Consider the following 18,742-nt stretch of genomic DNA (forward strand, 5'->3'; position numbering starts at 1 on the left):
AAGTCCCTTGCTGTGGGTGCATGCTTCTGCCCACCAAAGCAACTCTGCCCTTAGACAAGGTATGATAGGAATCACTGTTTCCAGCTCTTGAGAATGTTGACACCAGAGGCTTTTTAAGTACCACTGAAGTTTCCTCATATGCAGTCTTGTATATGGAATTAGCAGAATGGAATTAGCAGAATGCATGAGGCCATGAACTCTAGGGCTTGCAGTATTTTCCTTGCAGATAAGTTGTTGTCCATTAGTTTGAAATAGTTTGTCAAAAGGACCTGCTTTTCTGGAGTGAGGAATGCCATCTGGGAAGTTGTGTTCAAGCTTGCTACCAGGAATACAATTTGTTAGCTGGGCAACAGTTGTGATTTATTTTCGTTGATGGTGTATCCCTTTTACAAATGCCAGGTGCTGAAGTAGCAATTCCTTACTGTCCGTCTGAATCACGCAATCGTCCAAGCATGGGTAGATTTGAATATTTCTCTGCCTGCAGTATGCAATGGTTGGAGCCAGGCATTTTGTGAATACTCTGGGCACAGTAGATAAGCCAAAGAGAAGTGCAGAGAACTGATAGTGCACAGAGCCTGCCCTGAAACGTAGATATTTCCTGCAAGACTCCCTTACGGGGATGTGCAGATAAGCTTCTTTTAAGTCTAGGGTGACTAACCAGGCCATCCTTGGCTAGCAGAGGAAGAAATTGTTGCAGTGTAAACATTCTGAATTTTGGGACCACCAGAAAAGTGTTGAGAATTGATAGATCCAGGACAGGGAGCCAAAAGCCCTCTTTTCTGGGCACCAGGAACAGTCTGGAGTAGAAACCCTGCCCCCTTTGTTCTATTGGAACAGGTTGAATAGCCCTGATATGGAGAAGGGAAAGTACTTGCTTTTGAGCCTCTGCCCACTGGTTTGGAGGAAGGTCTGACAACCCGCTTGGACTTGGCAGTGAGTGAAAGTACACGCTGTATCCCTGGGAGGCAATGTTTAGACCCCATCGGTCCAGAGTAATGGACATGCAGTTTTTTGCATGAAGGGCAAGTTTTCCTCGTAGGGGCGCAAGTACTTGGGCATGGCTGGGAAGGATAATTAGAAAGTCATTATGAACTTTTTCCATATGGGGTGGCTTATCACTCCCTGGTTTTGAGATGGAAACACTCCATTGTTTAGATCTCTGCATACCCTGAGACTGTAGTCTTGGTGGTCTGTTTCCCCTGGGTTTGGATTGAGAAGGCCTGAGAGGGACTGGAAAGGACAAGTTTTTTGAAGGCCAATGCCTACTGAATCTAGGTGGCTGCACCTGTAAGAAATCTTTGATGGTTTGCATAGATTTTACTTTTACTTGCATCTTTTTAAGAACTTTTCTTCTGCTTTTGTGCCAAACAAATGCTCCTGATTTAATGGAGCATCTAATAATTTTGCTTTGACATGTTTCAGGCAAGACTTATTCCTTTAGCCAAGCATGCATTCTCAGTACAGACCCAGTGACAGCAGCCCTGCAAGATGCTTCTAAGGCATCAAACCCACACTGCAAAGTATGTTTACTAACTAGTTTGCAGAATGCATGAACTCTCGTAAATCTTTGTCTGCACAATCTGGAAGTAACACCATTTTTTGTTTAATTAGTTCCATGATATGTTGCTGGTACTTCAACATGTGAAACTGGCAATTCAAAGCCCTGATGGCAAGAGTCACAGAGATATATACCTTCTAACCCCATCTGTCTAAAGCTCTAGAATCCCTGTCTGAAGGGGTAGGGTTTTTGGCTGTAGTAGCCTTAATGCCTTTAGGTCCCTGGGAAATGGTCTCTGGATCCGCAGTAGGATTCTTAGAGAAATTTGTGAGAGTCAGGTACTCTGTAGTACTTGTCAGGTTTTCTAGGAGCTGGTAGTAAAGTGTCAGTGTAAGACTGGACTCCAAGAAGACATCATCGGCAATATCCAGGACAGGACGTATAGCTAGAAGCCTGTGCTGAGGCAAATCTAAAAATTCCCTCAGTCTCTTTTTGAACTGAGGACAGTCCTGGCATTCCCAGCGGAAATGCTCCCTTAAGGTATGCAAGGTTTCACCAAAAGAAAAATCCTCTGGAGGGGAGGCAGAGGGAATGGATTCTGCTGCATCCGTGTCCTCATAGGTAGATAAGAGTATGTCATGGTAATCAGAAGAGTCAGAGTCATCAGACTCCTGGTTTGCAGAATCAGAAGGAAATTCAATTCTTTGTCTTTTGGCAGGGGAAGGCTGGCTTCCCCTAATTAGAGTAATAAGGTATTCAGCCATTCTAAGCATTTGTTTTTGTGGCATGGGAACTTGAGCATGCTCTTTGGACGTCGGTTTTCTAGGCGTAGTGCGAACTCTGGGCCTGAGAAACTCGGCAGTTTTAGTTGGAAATGAAGTTGTTGGTTTAATATGAATATCGGTAGGTCAGAATACACCCTCAGAAGCCATTGCCTGCACAGCGGCTCCGGACCCATCCAAGGTAGAGACATAAGCAGGTTCCATAGTCGAAGAAGCACCTCACGGCATACCAGACTCCGAATGGGTCTAAGCAGAGGCCTGCGAATCTGTAGAAGCGGGCATCAGGGGCTGCAAAGGCGCCTCTCTGAGTACCGGCGGACTGGTGGCTAGCTTAGAAGAAGCGTCGTCGGCAGTTTTTGACCTATGCGGTCTGTCTCGGTCTTTGTCCTTTTTCGGAAGATCGGTAGTCGGATGGCTTACCGAAGCCATTTCAAAATATGGAGAACGAGAGCAAAAGAATTTAGCTACAAAAACAGCCTGATGAAAAATAGTTCGGGCATTAAACAAGGCACAAAACTGACAGCAAGGAACGTTGTGGTCTGGGCCTAAACAGGTGATGCAATAAGAATGAAAAAATCTGTGAGGTATTTGCTTTCCACAGGCAAGACTATTGTTAATTTTTTCTGACATCGGTTAGAGCAAGATAAAAGAATCCTCAATGGGGTACTTAGCTTTAGAAGACTTCAAGTCTAAAATTCGAAAAAATTAAAATTTCAGGTAGCGGCCGACCGGCACTTGCGAACTGCTTTTGCTTCTGGCTTCTTCTCGGCAAGAAAGACTGATGTAATGGTGTCTGCTGCATGTTTTATACCCCTGACGACCTGACGTCATGGAAGAGGTGACAGCAACCAATGCAGAAATCCCAAGACTCTGGTATTCGGGCCGACTGAGGGCTACCTGCAGGCAGATAACCAAAGTGTGATGACTGCAACACTGAAACACGAAGAACATCTGGTTTATAGCTTGGATTTTGTTACTAGAGGTCAGAGCTCTTTTCAATATCAATTTTAGTCTTCTAAAGTATTCCTTATCAAGTTTTATTTGCATTTGTTCGTGTTTTATTCTTGATCCTTCATAAATTCTCAAATATTTATACACTCCCTCTTGCTCAGGTTTTTTTATATCACGTTACTCTTTCCCAGGCTATTTTCTTGGTGCTGCGGCTTTCCTGCTTTAAAGGTTGCTTTTGTACATTTATCAAGACAAACTGACATTCTTATATCATATGAAAAAGTTTTGAACAGCAGTTGTGCTTTCATTTCCTCATCTGATAAACTATACAGTAAGTTAGAACAGGAAGAATAAATCAGTTTACAGCTTGGACTTTGTCAGGGCTGTGTTTAATATTATTCTTGGTCTTCTAAATCATTCCTTACTACGTTTTGTTCCCATTTCTTCATGTTTTATCATAAATCCTTGAAAGTAGACAAGAGTATAAGGAGATGAGGTGTATGGCAAAGAGGGAGGTGGTGAAGGCTAAGGATAAGGCATATGAAGAGTTGTATAAAAGGTTGGACACTAAGGAGGGAGAAAAAAAACCTGTACCGATTGGCTAGACAGAGGGACCGAGCTAGTAAAGATGTGCAGCAGGTAAGGGTGATAAAGGATAATGAGGAAAACGTACTCACAAGTGAGGAGAGTGTGTTGAGCAGATGGAAAGAGTACGTTGAGGGGTTGATGAATGAACAGAATGAGAGGGAGAGAAAGTTGGATGATGTGCGGATAGTGAATCATGAAGTGCAGTGGATTAGCAAGGAGGAAGTAAGGATAGCTATGAAGAGGATAAAGAACGGAAAGTCTGTTGGTCCAGATGACATACCTGTGGAAGCATGGAGGTGTTTAGGAGAAATGGCAGTGGAGTTTTTAACTAGATTAATGAAATCTTGGAAAGTGAGAGGATGCCTGAGGAATGCAGAAAAAGTGTTTTGGTACTGATTTTTAAGAATAAGGGTGATGTGCAGAGCTGTAGTAACTACAGAGGGATTAAACTGATCAGTCACAGCATGAAGTTATGGGAAAGAGTAGTGGAAACTAGGTTAAGAAGGGAGGTGATGATTAGTGATCAGCAGTATGGTTTCATGCCAGGAAAGAGCACTACAGATGCAATTGTTTGCTCAGAGTGTTGATGGAGAAGTAGAGAGAAGGTCAGAAGGAGTTGCATTGTGTCTTTGTGGATTTAGAGAAAGCATATGACAGGGTGCCTAGAGAGGAGTTGTGGCATTGTATGAGGAAGTCGGGAGTGTCAGAGAAGTATGTAAGAGTGGTACAAGATATGTACGAGGGCAGTGCGACAGCGGTGAGGTCTGCGGTGGGAGTGATGGATGCGTTTAAGGTGAAGGTGGGATTACATCAAGGATAAGCTCTGAGCCCTTTCTTATTTGCAATGGTGATGGACAGGTTGACAGACGAGATCAGACAGGAGTCCCCGTGGACTATGATGTTTGCAGATGACATTGTGATCTGTATTGAGAGTAGGGAACAGGTGGAGGAGACCCTGGAAAGGTGGAGATATGCTCTAGAGAGAAGTGGAATGAAGGTCAGCAGGACTAAGACAGAATATATGTGTGTGAATGAGAGGAAGGATAGAGGAATGGTGAGGATGCAGGGAGTAGAGGTGGCAAAGGTGAATAAGTACTTGGGATCAACAGTTCAGAGTAATGGTGAGTGTGGAAGAGAAGTGAAGAAGAGAGTACAGGCAAGATGGAGTGGGTGGAGAAGAGTGTCAGGAGTAATTTCTGACAGACGAGTACCAGTAAGAGTGAAAGGGAAGGTCTACAAGAGGGTAGTGAGACCAGCTATGTTATACAGGTTGGAGACAGTGGCACTGACAAAAAGGCAGGAGTCAGAGCTTGACGTGGCGGAGTTGAAGATGTTAAGATTTGCACTGGATGTAACGAGGATGGACAGGATTAAGAATAAGTATATTAGAGGGTCAGCCCAGGTTGGAAGGTTTGGAGACAAAGTCAGAGAGGCAAGATTACATTGGTTTGGACATGTGCTGAGGAGGGATGCAGAATATATTGGGAAAAAGATGCTAAGGATGAAGCTGACAGGTAACGGGAAAAGAGGAAGGCCTAAGATGAGGTTTATGGATGTGGTGAGAGAGGATATGCAGGTGGGTTGGTGTGACAGAGCAAGATGCAGAGGACAGGAGGAAATGGAAACAGTTGATCTGCTGTGGTGACCCCTAATGGGAGCAGCCAAAAGAAGAAGAAGATATAAACTAACTTCAGCAGGAGGGAGTGTATCACTTTTCTGTCCACACTAATACTTTCATGGTACTGCATCTTTCCAGCTTTAAGGGTTGCTTTTGCACATGGCTACTGTAAGAGGGATCTAATGAAAATCAACAACTGATTTGCAGTGATCGTGTAAATGCTTTTTGTTTTCACATACAACCTGCTACGCCTCCGAAAAAGGCCACTTTCTATTTACATTTCTGAAGAATGTGAATAAGAAAATGCAATTCAACCTCTGCTCACAGACACAAGCACTGCCTCTCTGACAAAACAAATTCTCACTCAATGATCATGTAACTGCCCTGAGCTCTGACACAGTCCGCCTCCCTACCTACCACTCCCCAAAAGACAGCTAACTCTGTATACTTTTGATGTTAGACTTTGATGAAAGTGAACACTGCTCACAAACATATCTGCTGGATAGGTGTGTCTATCCCTTTTGTTGCCTCTAGTCAAAGAGTGTGCCAGATAAACACCGAGATCAGCTAGTCAGAGAACAGCTAGTCAGAGAAAACAATCGGAAGTGCTTAGCTTGCAAATTAACAGTAAATGGACTGGTTACCCATGTCCTGCTAGTAAGCGAGGAATCTAAGTGAGATGTCAAGCTACTGGCCTCAGTTCCAGGTTCCAATTCCCATTCAATTTACTGAAAAGCTGGGGCAGTTATTCTGCTAGTGTAATTAATATACTTGCAAAGTAACTGTCCTACATTAGCACAGCATTGCTATGTAACTGTGTTCTTAGTACCAGTAGTTAAGGGGTTATCAATACCATAAACCCTAACTTCAGTCACTTTACACTAATTGGTTTATGCACAAGTTGTAAGAAATGCCATCAGTTGCAAAAAACTGTACCAGCAATTTTTTCAAATCTAGTATTTCTTAATGATACAAGTTCTGAAACTTTACCTTTTCATTTATTTTATTTTATTTATTTTTTATTTTACATTTGTTGACCGGGCTAGTCTAGCTGGATGTAGGTCCATTTTCAGTAGAGGCCCGGGGAGAAAAGCTCCAGTGATTATAAAAAGTTTAAACAAAGTCAGGCAATACAACACAACAATACAAACATATAGAAAAAGAGCTAGTTAATACGCATAGTACTAAAATAAGGTTAGAGCACAACTCAACAAATATAATGAACAGAATATCTTAAACATTTTTTTTTTCTTTTTCTGTTTCTGTCTATCAGTTGAATAAACCTACTAGGCAGTGTCTGTTCAGGCATAACCTGGAAGCACTGTCTAGTTAAGTAACCAGTACAGAGGTATGCAGTAGGCAAATATAAACTGATAGAATCAAACCAGATAAATTACACAGACAAGAACAAATCTCCCATAAACACAGTTCATAACATTTAAAAAAAAGAACAAATGAAAGAAAAAAAAAAAAAGAGTTATGTACTTAGCATAACTTGGCATCTGTGTTATCTTATATCACTATTTGTCACTTCTGGATCGTACGATCCAACACCGGATCTCACCTGGCAACTTCTCAGCTTCTAGGCTCAAGCTCGGCCAACTCCCATGATCCCTTGCTGCCCTCTAACCCCTCCGATCAAGTTTGCCCTGGAGCTAGAAAACAGCGAAGGAATACCTTAACCACTCCAGACAGGACATCTCCACTTCCACTAGGTCTCACAGGATGGAGGAAGGAGGAAGGAATAGTGATGAGTAGTGACAAAGGACAACATAAATGCCAGGTTAAGGTAAATACATAACTCTCTGACGTTATCTAGGTCACTATTCCTCATTTCAGAGTCACCAACTACCATAAATCCTGGGTGGCCTCATGGAAAGACATACCAAAAAACTCTGGAGCCAAAAGAAGCCCTGTTCCTGGAGACAATGTCGAGTTTATAATGAGTAACAAAAGTGTGAGGTGTAGACCAGGTGGCTGCAGCACAATCTCATCTAAGGAATGACGGGCCAGATAGGCAGCTGAGATAGCCACGGATCTAGTGGAATGAGCTCTAACTGGTCTTAGTAATGTCAAACCTTTAGCTGAATAAACCATGGAAATATACTTCGAAATCCAATGAGATATAGTAACCTTAGAGACTGCCCAACTACCTGTTAACAGAAAGGGCCACAAACAGCTGGTAAGAATTGCATAAACTCTTGGTCCTGTCCAAGTAGAACCATAGTTTTCTATGAACATCAAGCGTATGCAGTAAATATTCCCCTTTATTGGAGAAGTTGGGAAGAGAACTGGCAAGTGAATGGACTGATTCAAATTCGCTTCCAGGGCTACCTTAGGCATGAAGGAAGGGTTGTTTGGAGAGCCACTCTGTCTTTATGAAACATCAAATATAGTGGGTCAATAGACAGCCTGCAACTCTGACACTCTTCTTGCTGAAGTTACAGCTACCAGAAAGGCAGTCTTCAGTGATAGAAATATCATATCACAAGTTGCAGCAGGCTTGAAAGGACATTGTGTAAGAGACTGCAGCGCAAATGAAAGGTCTCAAGGGGGAGAAAGACCTTTGACTGGAGGCCACAGCAGGAAAACACCTTTCAAAAAGGCCTTATAAAGACGAGAAGAAAAAGTACGCTTCTCACAAACATGGAAGTTAAAAACTGCCGGCAATTGCAATTTGATAGTAGAGAAACTAGCTCAGTCCTGAAACAGTGAAGACAACAATAAGATATCTGGAAAGGCAGCCAAGAAGGGGTCCAGATTACTCTGCAGAACTCTAATAGAAAATCTTTTCCATTTGCTATCGTATACCTTTCTAGTGGATGCCTTCTGAGAGGCCAGAATAATGTCTCTGACAGGCAACAGAAGCCTGGACTGATTTAGGATTATGGGAAGTGGACAAACCACATGGTCAGATGCAGAGTCTGAAGATTTGGGATTGGAAGATTGGAGGGGTGAGAAATGAGATCCGGAAGGGGATCTAGTACCCAAGGGGGGTACATCAGGTGAGACTGTAGGAGGGGAAATCACACCTGCAGAGGACAAAAGGGGGCAATGAGGATCAAGGTGGCCTTGAAGCGTTGAGCTTTCTGAAGCACTCTGGGAATGAGAGGAACAGCAGGGCAAGCATAAAGGAGGCCCAGAGGCCAATGGTGAACCAGAGTGCCCCTGGGGGACTCCCAGCCAGGGGAATCTGGGCAAAATACTGGCTGCATTTGTGGTTACAAGGGGACGCAAACTGATCACAGTTCAGATGATCCCACTGAAGGAAAATTTCCCACACCACCGAGGGATACAGGGACCACTCATGAGGACTCAGGATGACCCTGCTCAGTCTGTCTACTAACATGTTGGACTCCCCAGGAATGTGTGTTGCAAGAAGAAAGCACCCCGAGGACATCGTCCATTCCCACACCTTCATGGCCTCACCACAAAGTAGATAAGAACATGTGCCCCCTTGCTTGTTGATGTACCACACAACTGCTATCTTGTCTGTGTGAACTGCAATGGTACCTAGAGGGACACAGTACTGAAAGGCTTACAACATGACAAGAACTGCTCATCTCCAGTATGTTTATGTGCAGATTGGTCTCTGCTGAGAACCATGTACCTTGGACAGTCTTTCCCTGGTAATGCCCCCCCACCCCAAAAGAGAAGCATGTAGAACACCACAGCTCCAAGACAGAACTCCAAGAAATTTATTAAAATCCACCAACAGTAAGCGCTTTCGTTCGATAATACAAACTTCCTCAGACAAATGAATAAAATGCGATGGCCCCACCTAGTATGTATGTATGTGTGTATGTATATATATATATATATATATATATATATATATATATATATATATATATATATATATATATATATATATATATATATATATATATATTTATATATATATATATATATATATATATATAATATAGATATATATATTTGTAAAACCCTGCTAATTATACTAATTAAACAAGTGAAATGGTAATTAAACCAAAACTGTAGCACTGAATATGAGATCAGATAAGATGAACATGCCTGGGAGGTAAAGCTGCAATCTCTGACATAGTGTTCAGCTAAATTCCAATAAACGCCAAGTTTTGAGAAGGAATCAAATTCGATTTGGGTAGATTCACTCTGATTTCTAACTAGTCAAACAGGAGAAACATGTACTGAGTAGCTGTGACCAGTCGATGCTTGGTGGGAGCTGTGAGGAGCCAATCGTCAAGGAAAGGAAACACCTGGAATCCCTGCAGTCTCAGATGAGCTGCAACTACTGCCACTCACCTGGTGAACACCTGGGGAGCTGTGTTGAGACCAAAGGGCAGGGTCCTGAGCTAGTAATGACTGGCCCCTACGTGAAAGTAGAGAGGTCTCCTGGAGCTCCTGTATTTTTGCAGGAGAGTACGCAGCCTGGAGATCCACAGAGCACATCCTATCATCCTTGCGCAGAAGGGGCACACTAGACTGGACAGTCACCATTCAGAACTTGGACTACCTGAAAGAGATTTAACATGCTTAGGTCCAGAATTGTATGCAAGTCCTCCTCATCGTCTTTGGCACCAAAAAAAAGCGAGAGTAAGTTCCAGATTCTTGTTTTCCTGGGGGGACTTCTTGGATGGCTCTCTTCTGAAGAAATCTGGGTACTTCTTGCTGAGCTAATTCCCTCTGATGGGGTGGCGCACTGGGGAGGCACTTCCGGTTTGGAGGGGGTGGCTGGGAAAAGGAAATGAAATAGCCCCTGTAATGTTAGCACCCAGCGATCTCTTGTAATATTTGGCCAGGCCAAAGGGTGCAGTAACAAATGATCCCAAACTGTCTCCAGGGCAGAGCATTGATTTTGTGGACCTCCTCTGCCCTGGGGCAGCATCTGCCATTGAACCCTCTCCCCTGACCTCTGGAAGAGAGCTCGTCCTGAGTGTCTTGAAAGGAAGACTGCGACTTCTGAAATAATTCCCCAGTCCCCCATTGAGTCTTAGAAAAGGACTGCTGGGGGGGGGGGTAGAAAACTTGATTCCCATAGCCAAGGTATTACCTTCTTACTCACTGCAAATGAGTGTTTCCTTGACTGAAGGACCAAAGGGGGGGGGGTCCATCAAAAGGGGTGTGGGTGAAGGACACTTTAAAAGACTCGGCAAAAGCACAGCCAGGTGTGGCGCCGAATACAGATACCTGTAACTGCCACTCAAGCCACCTTGCACTGCACTGGAGATCAACCTCATTGAGGAATCAAAGAGGGAAGCGACAGCAGACCGCTTGGGGGGGGGGGGGGCTCTTACTTAGTCTCCTGGCAGGCAACAACTCAGAGAGGGAAGTGGTAAGTTCCTTGACCAAATCCCACTGGAGTCGGGTGAAATGTGCCAAATAGCCAAGTGCCCACAGACTAAAGGTAGCGGAGGCAAAGACCTACTTTCCAGATCTGTCGATCACCCTGGACTCTTGGTTAGGTGGATAAAAGTACAGTTGTGTACACTTACCATAAATGTAGATGTTCAAGCATATTCACTGTTGCAGTGATTACATTTGGGTTATCTGCTTGCAGGTAGCCCTCAGTTGGCCTGATTAACAAAGTCTTGGGTCCTGCGTCTGTTGCTGTCCCTTCTTCCATGACGTCAGGGGTATAAAACATGCAGCCGATGCCATTACATCAGTTTTTCTTGCCCCAGATGTCAGGTGCCCCCCCCCCCCCCCCCAATGGGAAGCAATTAAATATAAAAGTACAAAGATATATCTCCAACAAAAAAGCAAATGCACCAAAAAGGCTTTTAAGCATAGTAAAGGACAGCAGAGGTATAGTCAAAAGAAGTTAGAGGGCTGGAGGAAGGGTAACCAGGGCTGCAACAGTGAATACACTCTAACATCTACATTTATGGTAAGTGTACACAACTGTACTATGTTCTTCGTGTTTCTCTGTTGCAGTCATTACATTTGAGTAGATTCCCAAGGCTATGGTTGGGAGGAAGAATTTAGATAGCATTAGGGCCAGCTATAAGGCCCTGCAAGGCTGCAGTGGCATAGCCAGCTCTGGATTTACAGAAAATTGGCAAATGATAATGCTTGGTGAAAGCATGTACAGAATTCCAGGTAGCAGCTTCTAGGATGTCCCTGGTAGGGATGCCTCTGAGAAAGGCTGTAGAGGTAGATGCAGCCCTGGTGGAGTGAGATCTGATCCCCTGGGGGATAGGTTTTCCATGGTGCTTATAGCAGAAATGAATGAAATGGCTTATCCATTTAGAAATGGTTTGCTTTGAAATAGCCTTCCCCTCTGCCCCTGCAGCAAATGCCACCAGCAGTTGTTCAGATTTACTTTGAGGTTTAGTCCTGTCCAAGTAGAATCTAAGTTGTCTGTGCACATCTAAGGAATGCAGTATCCATTCCCCTTTATTCTGTGGATTGGGAAAGAAGGTTGGCAAATTAATGGACTGATTAAGAGCCACACTGGATACCACCTTGGGCATGAAGGATGGATTGGCTCTAAGGGACACCCTGTCCGCATGAAAGATGATGAAAGGCTTCACTGCCATAAGGGCCTGTAATTCAGATACCCTTCTAGCTGAAGTGATTGCCAAAAGGAAAGCTGTTTTCCAAGACAGAAATTTTAAGTCTGCAGTAGCAGCTGGCTCAAAAGGAGGCAGAGTGAGTTTCTCCAAGACAAAGTTAAGGTCCCAGGCTGGGGTTGGAGTTCTCCTGGGTGGTCTCAAAATTTTGGCCCCTCTGAGGAACTGCTTGAGCAGTGGATGACAGAAGAGGGGAGGTTCTGTGTTATAATGAACTGAAATGGCTGAGGCGTGGAGTTTAATGGAGGAAAAAGACAGGCCCTTGTGAAGCATCTCAGTTAAGTATTGTAAAATCTGAGGCAAACTGGCGCTGCTGTGCTCGTCCCTTGAGATTGGTTCCAGGCACAGAATCTTTTCCATTTTTCAGCATAAGACTTTCTAGTACTAGGCCTCCTTGCCTCTAAAATATCCATCACAGGTTTGCTGAGAGATGGTAAAGGAGAGATTAAGTAATTAGCCAGACTGCAAGGTTCAATGTTAGAGGCTGAGGGTGCAGAAACTGGTTCTCCTGCTGAGACAGCAGGGAAGGAGTCTGAGGCAGTTGCCACAGAGATAACCGTAACACACTGCGCAGGAGGGGGTACTAGTGTTGGCGCGGCCAGTCTGGAGCAATCAAAATCATCCTTGGTTTGTCCTGTTTGATTTTTAGTAGTACTTTAGAGAGCAGGGGCAGAGGGGGGAAGGCACAGACTGATAGGTTTTTCCAGCTGAAGGACAGAGCATCCACTTTCCAGGCTTGTTTGTGGGGAGTCCTTGTGCAAAATTATCCAATTGGTAGTTCTAGGGAGAGGCAAACAGGTCTATATCTGGGCTCCCCCATTTGCTTGTCAACATGCTGAAAATCCTTGGTTCCAGTTTCCACTCGTGTGGGTCCATGACTTTCCTGCTTAGTCCGTCTGCCAGTGTGTTTAATTTTTTTGGCAGGAATTGAGCTTGTAGGTGCACCTGGTAACTCAGGTCTGTGTTCCACAATGCCATGCCTAGTCTGCAGAGGGGGTAGGAATGTGTACCCCCCCTGCTTGTTTATGTACCACATAACAGTGGTGTTGTCCGTCTTTACCATTAGTTGTCCTGGAAGAACGTGGTCCTTAAAGCTGTCATAGCACTCTGTACAGCTAACATTTCTTTTTGATGGATATGCAGGTGCATTTGACTTGGATTCCATTTGCTCTGACTGGTCTTCGCTGCCAGGTGAGCCCCCCCATGCATAGTCTGATGCATCTGTTAGGGTTTGGGTGGCAGGAGGTGGTGTGAAAGGTAGTCCCTTGTTTTGGTGGCAGGCCACTGCCCACCAAAGGAACTCTAGGTGTAGGCAAGGTATGATAGGAATCATTGTTTCTAGGTCTTGAGAATGTTGACACCATAGGCTTTTTAGATACCACTGTAGTTTCCTCATACGCAGTCTTGCGCATGAAATAAAAAAAATGCAGAAGGCTATGAACCCCAAGGCTTGCAGTATTTGTCTTGCAGATAGCAGGGGTTTTGCCAAATGAATTTGTTTCTCTGGCATGAGTAGGTAAGCCATCTGGGAAGTTGTATATTCAAGCTTGCTCCCAAGAATGTAATTTGTTGACAGGGTACCAGGTGCGATGTATTCTCATTTGAAGTGTACCCCAGACAAGTTAGAACCCTTTGTACAAAGGCCAGATGATTCAAAAGTATGCCCTGGCTTTCTGCCTGAATTAGACAATCGTCCGGGTATGGGTATATTTGAATATTTCTTTGCCTGCAAAATGCAATAACTGGAGCTAGGCACTTTGTGAATACCCTGGGTGCAGTAGATAAGCCAAAGGGCAGTGCAGAGAACTGATGCGTGTGTGTAGCCTGCTTTGAAGCGCAGGTATCTTCTGCAAGCTTCCCTGATTGGGATGTGCAGGTATGCTTCTTTTAAATCTATTGTTGCCAACCAGGCATCTTTGCCTAGCATAGAAAGTAATTGGTGAAGGGTCAGCATCTTGAATTTTGAAATCTCCAAAAAGGTGTTTAGAGTAGACAGGTCCAGGATAGGATGCTATGAATTGTCTTTTCTGGGTACCAGGAAAAGTCTTGAGTAGAAACCCTGTCCCCATTTCCTCTCCTGGTACCAGTTGAATAGCCCCCATGCTTGAGAGAGAAAGTACTTGTTTTTGGGCCTCTGCCCACTGATTTGGGGGTAGTTCCGGACACCATTTTGGTGTTGGCAATATGTAGAAATGAAATCTGCATCCCTGGGACACTATTTAAAACCCATTTGTCCTGGGTAACGAGTTCCCAATTATTTGCATGAAGAGCAATCTTTCCCCCCCAAAGGGGCAGTCAGTTGAGAAGTGATTGGAAATTTAAAAAGGAAGTCATTGAGACAGTTTACCATAGGGGGAGTCTTCTTATTCCCATATTTGGAAGTGGAGGCCCCCCACTACTTAGTTCTCTGTGTCCCCTGGGACTGAAACCTGGAATTTTTGCTGTGTCTGGGTTTGGCTTGAGAAGACCTGGAAGGGGCTGGAAAGGACCAATTCTTAAGAGGGCCAGTGCTTACTAAATCTAGGAGGCCGAACTTGTAAAAAATCCGCAGTTTGCAGAGATTTAGCTTTATCTTCCATCTTTTTAAGAACTTCCTCAGCCTTGTTGCCAAACAGGCGGTCCTGATTTAAAGGAGCATCCAACAATTTAGCTTTAACATGATCAGGCAAAGATTGCTCCTTAAGCCAAGCATGCCTTCTGAGCACAGACCCAGTAACAGCAGCCCTGCAAGAGGCCTCTAATGAATCAAAACCACATTGCAAAGTATGCTTTCAAACTTGTTCAGCAGAATGCATTAAATCCTGTAATTCTTTATTTTCCACACAGTAAAGAATCAACATCATTTTCTGTTTAAGCAGTCCAATAACATGTTGCTGATACTTCAACATATGAAACTGGCAGTTTAAAGCTCTAATGGCCAAGGCTGCAGAAGTGTAAACCTGCTAACCCAATCTATCCAGCGCCCTGGAGTCTGTCAGAAGGGGTAGGATTTTTAGCAGTAGAAGCCTTAATGCCCTTGGGCCCCTGTGAAATGGTCTCTGGATCTGCAATAGGATTTTTAAAAAGGAACTTGAGGGACTCTGGGACCCTGTAGTATCGATCAGGTTTTCAGGGAGCAGGAGGCAGGGTATCAGGGGCCAAACTAGATTCCGAAAAAGCATCATCAACAATGTCTAGTACAGGAGGAATAGCTAAAGGCCTATGCTGAGGTAGGAGAAGGAAATCCCTAAGCCTCTTTTTTTGAATCAGAAAAATCCTGGCTTTCCCAGGGAAATGCTCCCATTGAGTATGTAAGTTTTCCCCAAAAGAAAAATCCTCATGAGGGGAAGCAGAGGCAATGGAGTCCTCTGCATCAGAATCTTCATAAGTAGATAAGGGCAAATCCAGATCATCAGAAGAATCAGAAACAGAATCCTGATCAGAAGATTCATAATCAACTTCAGTCTTAGGTCTCTTAGAAGGGGGGGGTTGGCTACCCCTGATAAGAGTTATTAAATCTTCAGCAATCCTTGTAATTTGTTTTTTAGGCATAAAAGCCTGAGCATGTGGCCTGGGTGTCGTTTTTGTAGGCATGGATCGAGATTTAGGCCTAAGTAAAGAAGGAGGCGTCTGTTTAATATGCAAGTCCATAGGCCTGAATACACCCTCAGAAGCTGGTGCCTGCACAGCGGCTCCGGACCCATCCAAGGTACAGACATCTGCGGGTTCAATAATTGAAGCATCTCGCTGCATACCAGACTCCCAATGGGTCTCAATAGTGGCCTGCGAATCAGAAGTAGTGGATATCAGGGGCTGCGAAAGCACCTCACTGAGTACTGGCGAACTGGCAACTGGCTTAGGAGAAGCGTCATAGACAGTTTTGGACCTCGGCAGCCTGTCTCTGTCTTTATCTTTGCATTTTTTCAGAATCCCGGTAGTCGGATGGCTAACCAACGATATTTCTGTATAATTAAACCAAGAACCAAAATATTTAGAGGCGAAAATATACCGATGACGGATAGTGTGCTGATTAAATGAAGCACAAAACCGACAGCAAGGTACGTCGTGGTCAGGGCCCAGGTAAGGAATACAGTACGAATGAAAATTTTTATGAGGTATTTGCTTTCCACAAGTAATGCAATTATTAACTTTCACTGACATCGGTAAGGAGCAAGAAAAAGTTTCCCCAATGGGATACTTAGCTTTAGTTGAAGACTTCGGTTCTGAAACTCGAAAACGAAAATTTCGGGAGTCAGCCGATCAGCACTTGCAAACTGCTTCTGCTTCGGGCACCGCACGGCAAGAAAGACTGATGTAATGGTGTCGGCTGCATGTTTTAGACCCCTGATGACCTCACGTCATGAAAGGGACAGCAACCAAAGCAGGACCCAAGACTTTGTTAATCAGGCCAACTGAGGGCTACCTGCAAGCAGATAACCCAAATGCAATGACTGCAATAGTGAAACACGAAGAACATCAGGCATACTTTGCTCTGTCAACTCCTTTTTTGTGGAGGCAGCATAGCATCGACTGCATGCCCTTTGACCAAACCTGCCTGTCAGGAGAAGGACTCAGAAAATTGCTGGCACATTTCAGTACTGGCTCCTTCCATACCCTGCTGGCGAGGTGGTCTACAAATTCATCAGCAAAGGGGTAACCCAGGAGGTAAACGGTCTCATCCTGAAAGCCTTCAGGAACATGGAATCCTTGGAGGATGGGGGTAGGGAAGACCATCCACCCTTCAACTTGAGGATTTCTAAGATGTCCCCAAAGGACACATCCTCGAGCAGAGATCTGGGGGATTTGTCCCCTTCATCGAGGTCCGTATCCTCTGTGAGAGATTCCATAGGGAAGTCTAGGTGCCTCTTCTTGCATAACCTCTACAGAGATACCTCCTCTGGGAGGGACTCTGTGGAAGATTCAAAAGAGAGGGGAATCCCAAGGGGGGTAGCTCCCACTTGTAGGCTAGTTTGAGAGGGCTGACCAGGAACAGGATGAGAAGAGTCCACACTCGGAGAATGCGGATGTCCTCTCTACTACCTGGAAGGCCAAAGGGTTGGACAATACCCCCATCTCCACTTCCGGTAGGCAGGCCCACCCAAGAGGAGGGAACAGAGCAAGCCAGCACCTCCAGGCCTCCGGATAGTACCAGCCCCGAGCTGTCAAGGGCAGATGCATCAAGAAGGGACCAATCCAAACAAACAGGACCGGAGCCCTCACCCAAGAACTCCAGGGTGACAGGTCAGGCCCCGGACTCCATCTGCCTTGAGGGAGGGGGGATAAGCAGAGGAAGTCAGGTGGGGTGGAGACAGAATGGGCTCTAGGCATCACCATCTCCTCCTCGATGCATCCCAGAGCCTGGAAGTCCAAAACCACCTGGATCGGATGAGGAGAAGAAAGCAAAGTGGTTAAAGAGCCCCTGGCTAGACGAGCTGGGAAAGAAAGAACCCCCAACTCAATCTGAGCCTTGAGGAAGGACCTCATCATCCTATCTATATTGGAGGGGAGCAATCTCTTGGAGGATCTAGAAGAAGCGGAGGACCTAGCCTTTCAAGAGATTGGCTTCTGCACTCGGAAACAGAAGGGGAAGGCCCAAGCCAAAACCTGAAGGGGAATACTCTATAACAATGGCAGGATTTGACACTGATCCCGGATCTGACCGGCTCTGATCCAAGGGCAATTTAGACTCTGATTCAAAGGTGTCGGGTTCATCATAGGTCCAACTCAGGTCAGATCAGAGGGCCTCAATCCAGAGGCCCTGGTTCCGAGCATAGATTTCCATGGACTGGAAGCCTTGAATCCAGGGGTAGATCTAACAGAGCTATGGCTGGAGTCAAGAGCCGAGGAACTGGGATCCCACAGCCTGGTCTTCTTAGAGTAAGACTACCCTGGAAGAGAGATGGCCTTCTTCTTGTGGTCAGAGGGTCCAGACTTGGCCAGAGACTGGGCCAATGGACCCTCTTGGACCATTCCCTTCAATAACTTGTTTCCGCACTCGACCAAAGCCCTGGGGTTGAATGGGGCAAGAATGTCGCATTCAACCTCCAGGTGGTTACTGCCCAGACAATAGAGGCACTCCTCGTGTGAGTTAGACATGGGCATTTTCCGACCACACAAAGAACACCTTTTAAAGCCAAACTGGTTTGTCCAACATAACAGAAGTGCAAACCAAGCACCAAAACCCAAGGGAGAAATGCCAAGGCCAAACAAACTGGAAAAGACCACCAAAAACACAACAGATAATTGAGGAAAGCATTGCTATTCTAAAAGCCTAAGGCAGCAAGGAAGAAAAAAGGCACCAAAACTACAACCACTGCAAAAAACACAAATAGGAGGAATACGACAGACCAAGCCAAAAAGACAAACAGGTTACAGAAAACTACTAATTCACTAGAAATAGAGTTTTTAGCATTAAGTAAACAAATTTTAAAGCACTATTATCCCCACTGGAGACTCGAGCCAGAAAAATCACATCTGATGCTGAGCGTGGCAAATGAGATCCGAGGGGTTAAAGGGCAGCAAGGGATCATGGGAGTGGGAGGAGCTCGAGCCTAGTCTGAGAAGCTGCTGGCTTGGATTCAATGTTGGATCCTATAACCCAAGAGTGAGAAATAGTGACATGGATAATATCAGATAAATAAATATATAATAGTTAACTATTAATCACGTGAACCTTCTTGGCCACAGTGTCCCTTTTCAGAGGTGACCCAATAGCACTGTCTGGTTAAATCATTTACACAAATTCAAAGACTAATTAAACAGAGGTGGAGGA

At 44.7% G+C, this 18,742-nt stretch overlaps 1 protein-coding gene across 2 annotated transcripts in view; it reads right to left on the reverse strand.

Moving 5' to 3' along the window:
* The window catches only part of OS9 (OS9 endoplasmic reticulum lectin), a 1,402,051-nt gene that overhangs the window by 826,650 nt on the left and 556,659 nt on the right, over positions 1 to 18,742 (reverse strand). The gene's annotated exons all lie outside the window — the stretch shown is intronic.

This window comes from Protopterus annectens, chromosome 9.part0 (genome assembly GCF_019279795.1).
Source record: "Protopterus annectens isolate FY-2018-M chromosome 9.part0, PAN1.0, whole genome shotgun sequence".
In the NCBI taxonomy this organism is placed as follows: domain Eukaryota; kingdom Metazoa; phylum Chordata; order Ceratodontiformes; family Protopteridae; genus Protopterus; species Protopterus annectens.